Source organism: Crocuta crocuta, unplaced genomic scaffold (assembly GCF_008692635.1).
Source record: "Crocuta crocuta isolate KB4526 unplaced genomic scaffold, BGI_CrCroc_1.0 scaffold113, whole genome shotgun sequence".
NCBI classification, from domain to species: domain Eukaryota; kingdom Metazoa; phylum Chordata; class Mammalia; order Carnivora; family Hyaenidae; genus Crocuta; species Crocuta crocuta.
Window position 1 is genome coordinate 665,425 of NW_027530368.1, and position 5,515 is coordinate 670,939.

Below are 5,515 nucleotides of genomic sequence, written 5' to 3' on the forward strand. Positions count from 1 at the left end.
TTAAACATTCATTTTCCCTTGTATTTTGACTAATATTCAGTTAGCTCTTAAACATGAGATGGAGTACTTCCTCCTAAATATTTTAACATTTTCTAATTTAATCAAATAATCTTACATATTTCCAATTAGTCAAAAATTTTTGCAAACTTAAAAATCAAATAATCTTAAAAATGTAAACTGTACTTATAAAGTTGATTATTAAGTTCTCTTAAATATTTCAAATGTAACACACAAATTTAATACATCCCATTTTCTTAGAACTTCAAATCCCTAACAGGATGACTTATAAGTAGGAGAAACAAAATCTTTCTCAGCACTCACATAGTTCTGGTAAATCTAATAAATCAAAACTTCTGAATTTAGTGTATTAAATTCTCTTAAAGCATTTCAACCTCCTAAGAATTGAACTTACAAGCTCAAAAAATGAGGTTCTTATGAGCCTCTAAATATTGACTACAAAATTAATTAGTTAAATCCTCCTAAGTATTTCAATTAAAATTATAAATCTGGTGAGTCAAATTCTCTAATATATTAGATTCTCATTTCTAACATAGTAACAACAAATCACACACAACTAACATTCCAATCAGAAAATTCACTACCACACATGCACTTCTTATATAGAAACACCATTTCTTCATTGTCAATTTGATTTTACAAAATGCCTTTCCTGGGTTACAAAGTTACACAAGCAGCAGTGGCAGAATCATCTTCTCCATTAGGGGCCTCGGAAGTGATGGAGATCAGAATCCAGGTGTGTCTTTCAGGAGCCCAAACCCTGAGCCCTTCTCATGGTGGAGCTCTGCCTTCTCAGTGCCCTAAGAAGCCACCCACACCTTACCACTGCAATCGAATAGTTCAATGTGCCCTGCATCTCCTTGGCTTCCTTCAAGTGTTACCCTTCTCCAATTTTCATGTTAACATTTTATCATCTGAATTACATACATAGAATCGTGCAGAACTTCATCCTACCCCAAATTTGCATTCAGTCACTTTGCTACCTGAGTAGAATTAGCTACATTCCATACCCTCTTATGTTTTTACCTTCTTAATAGACCGCCATTCATTCCAGACTGGCTCATTGCCATGGATAAAGTGACCAAAAAATCACCACCTGTCCTGGGTCTTCCAGTTTCTTTTTTGAGACTTTGAGATCATGAAAAGTGTGTGCCAGAATTCTTCTGGGTGTATCCTGTTTCTTCATATGAATCATCAAAAACTGTGGGCGCCTGGGTGGCTTAGCTGGTTAAGTGTCCAACTTCAGCTCAGGTCATGATCTCACGGTTTGTGAGTTCAAGCCCTCTGTTGGGCTCTGGGCTGACAGCTAGGAGCCTGGAGCCTGCTTCGGATTCTGTGTCCCCCTCTCTCTCTGCCCCTTCGCCACTCGCATTCTGTCTCTCTGTCTCTCAAAAATGAATGTAAAAAAAAAAAAGTTAAAATTTTTTTAAAAACGAGTACACTTATCTTAAAAAAAAAAAAAAGGAAGAGTAGTGCCTGTTAGTTTTGACAAACTCAGGCTGTCAGCAAGCTTCAGATCTCTGGCCAGAGACATAGTGTTCATCCTATATAGAAGGTCAACATAGCAGCTTCCATTCCTCTTGGCATGAAGTCTTCGGTGGTAAGGCCTTTCTTCTTGGAGCCTGGAAGAGAACTGGCACCCTTGAATCCTCCAATTGGATCATAAGATGTTCTTTCTTCACATGGGTTTTCCCTCTGAGGACAGACTCTCATGACTTTTTTATAGCTCTGGAAGTGCTGAGTTCCTTTCCCTTCTCCTCCTTCTTCGTGCCCTAGATTTCAGATCATAAAAAATAAGTGGTGCTCTGTTCTTATAGCTTAACTCAGTGCCCTAGGCCATATATGGACTAATAAGCATCCGCCTTCATAAATCACACTTCTGCCTGAGCTCGTGCAGGAAGGGTGAGCAGTTGTGCTAGCCAGCCCTCTGCTCTGTCTTAGAGTATAGTTGAGACACTAATTTTGAAAAGTCTCATGTGCCCATTTAGCGGCATTTAAGGATATAAGGAGCATAAGCTTAAATACTCACCTTGTACGATTTATTAATTTTATTTTACTGTGGAGAAATGTCCTCTTGAGTAATTAATATGCTCTCATAAGAGGATTGTTTTGACTCTGAAAATGTTTAAACAAAAGAAAGCCCCACACAGAGCTGCAATACTCTCCTAAATAGCCCCAGGGTGTTAGGGAGGGCCTAAAAATGCCTGAATTCGTGATGGGAATTAAAGGGAAGCAGTCCTGAGGGTGAAATGCAACTAGTTACCCCACAACTTAACTGAACTCTTCAAAGAGGAACTCTTGACAATAACTGAAACACCCTGTATCCAAATCCTTAAGACCAGGTCCTTTCTCTTTCCAGCTGGAATGATGAAGGGGTCTGCAAGTTAATATGTTAAATAAAGACTCAGCTAGAATATGAGCCATATCACAGTCATCAGGAGTTTTCAGTGGCCCAATTAAGGCACTGCCAACCTAAAACTAGGCAAAATGCAAAGAAGGCAAAGATATTATCCTCTTCCCTTTCTGGCCATTTCCTTCAATAATGCTCTAAGTCTGCATGAAGACACTCCCAGAGCCCGCCTCACCAATGCATGGTTCCAAATTACTGCTCCGTTCTCTTCACAGCCCAATCCAGTTTAGTAAATTCAGTTGAATCAGGAGAAGAGTAGCCAATTAAAATCATACTAAAGTGGGAATGGTCCGGGCTTCAACCTTCCAGGTCCCATTTGTTTTTGTTTTTGTTTTGTTATTTTGGTTTTTTAAATTTTTTTAATGTTTTATTTATTTCTGAGAGAGAGAGAGAGAGTGAGAAAGAAAGAGAGTGAGCAGGGGAGGGTCAGAGAGAGAGGGCGATACAGAATCCGAAACAGGCTCCAGGCTCTGAGCTGGCTGTCAGCACAGAGCCCGACGCAGGGCTCGAACCCACGAACCGTGAGATCATGACCTGAGCCAAAGTAGGACACTTAACCGACTGAGCCACCCAGGCGCCCCCCATTTGTTTTGTAAAATGAGACTGCATCCATTCTAATTGCATACTCCTTTCCAGCTACCTCCTCATGAGCAGGAAAGAGTATAAAGAACCAAGACAAACAGTCTTGAGGACTGAGTCATATGTGCAAGGATTGCTGGGATTTAGGTACTTCAGGGTGTCCAGAGTTTGGCTTTTACAACATGGCCCCATGTGTCTACCAAGAAGACTGCTGGGAAGCACAAGGAACTGTTGTCATGAGCCCAGATTGCTGTTGAAAGACCTTCTCCTGCCACAACTGGAACTGTCTCAGTCCAGCGATCCCTGTGAACTCTGCATTTGTGTTTAGGTGGTGAAACAAGAGTAAATTTGCTTTGTTCTTCATACTTCTTTGCAAGTCACTAATTCTCTTTAATAAATATGTAGTATCTTTGCAGCTTGGATACTGTCATCAGAAGGATCATGGTCTGAGCCAGTCCTAAGGGTCTGGTAAGTTGGGGTTAAGGGCAGCAGGGCAGTGAAGTCCTGTTTAGATGACCAAGATGATTCTTTACCTCTCCAGCATCTTCAGTGGATTTGTGTTGTTTATAATCCTGGGGTAGGGCCAGGCTTCCAAGAGCTGAGCTTTCTGCTAGCATCTGTCTGGACCCACACTTGATCTAAAGCTTGTATCCCTTTTTCTTTGTTTGTCTGGCCTTTCTTCCTTTCTCTCTACACCTGGATAAATAATCCCTTGCTTATATCCACTCAACTCCTCTTCAACAGTTTGGAAATTGCATAATTTCAATAAACATCATGGTCTGAAAAATGAAGTTGGAGCAGAAAAAAAAAGCCATTGTGCATAAAACAATTGAAGAGTAGATTTACACAGCAATATTAAAAATGCAAAGTACTGGGGTGCCTGAGTGGCTCAGTTGGTTAAGTGTCCAACTTTGGCTCAGGTCGTGATCTCACGGTTTATGAGTTTGAGCCCCGTGTCGGGCTCTGGGCTGACAGCTTGGAGCCTGGAGCCTGCTTCTGATTCTGTGTTTCCCTCTCTCTTCCCCTCTCCTGCTCATGTTCTGTCTCTCTCTCTCCCTCTCTCAAAAATAAACATTAAAAAATTTAAAAATGCAAATTACTATGATTCTGATTAAGCAAATGAGTCCAGAAGAGTTCTGAACATATTCTTTAAGGCTATTTATTTACGTTTAAGTTTAAGCCACTTTTAAAAAATGGAATGTATTTGACATATAACACTGTGTAAAATTAAGGTATACTTATGCTACTTTTTAAAGAAAAAGAACTGTTGAATATTATCTACACAACTGTAAATTCTCTTTTGATAACATTTAATATATATATTTCTGACACTGTAAACAATTATGTATTCACAAAGGAGAATTAGCACCTTACAGAAAATATAGTATGATGAACAAAAGCAAAATCAGCCCTCATGTCACTATTGTCAATTCTTAGAAATTATTTCAGTACAGGATTTTCCCCTATGCATAGGATATTTTACATAATTATACTCCTATGGCATATTTTAAATTATTTTAACATAATAAAGAACATTTCATCTTATTAAATGTTCTTCTAAAAGACCATGCTTCGTGGCTACAAAGTATCATAATTTAAATAATCTCTCATTCTGAGGCTTTGTACTTGTTTCTAGCTTTTGCTACAATATATAATTTGTGTGATCAATATGTTCTAGCTATGCTCATACGTGTGTGTGTGTGTGTGTGTGTGTGTGTGTGTGACTATGAGGATAAATTCTTAGAAGAAAAGTTTGCTCAGAGTGCTAGACATTTAAGCTTTGGCTTCATTCTGCTTACTTCAGAAAGCTTTAGCAATTTAGTAACATGAATCAGAATATACAGACCATTACATAAAAGCAATTTCAGAAATATCCTTTCCAGTTTAAAAGATTTAAAATGTTATTTATGTTTGCATTTTTTACTAGTGAGGCTGAATATCTTTGTATATTTGTTATTCCTTTACATTTTACTTTTTTATGAGTAACCTATTCATAAAATAGTAAAATTGGAAAATTTTAAAGCTAAATCTTTATTTTTAAGTTACATAACGAATTGCAGGAACTGTGTTAAGGATTCAACCTTTTTTTTTTATTGCCTAATTTCCTAGTTTTCAGCTGTTGTAGAACTCCTAGACTAGAGAATATTCTGTCGTATGCTTTGTTCTATTAGTACACTGCTAGATTTGCTTACTAATATTTTATTTATATTTTTTTACTCTTTATTTATTTATTTTGAGAGAGGGGGAGCATGAGTGTAAGCGGGGAGAGGAGCAGAGAGAGGGGGAGAGAGAGAATCCCAAGCTGACAGCACAGAGCCCTGCATGCGGCTTGATCTCACAAACTGTGGGATCATGACCTGAGCCAAAATCAAGAGGCAGACGCTTAATTGGCTGAGCCTCCCAGGCACCCCTTATTTATATTTTTGAATCTTTGCTCTAAAGTGCAACTGTCATTTCATTTTTTGGTGCTGTCTTTGCAAGTTTTGGTTTCAGGGATATAAGGAAATA

The 5,515-nt window shown here is 38.4% G+C and overlaps 1 protein-coding gene across 1 annotated transcript in view; it reads left to right on the top strand.

Moving 5' to 3' along the window:
* The window catches only part of TACR1 (tachykinin receptor 1), a 148,740-nt gene that overhangs the window by 10,178 nt on the left and 133,047 nt on the right, over positions 1-5,515 (top strand). The gene's annotated exons all lie outside the window — the stretch shown is intronic.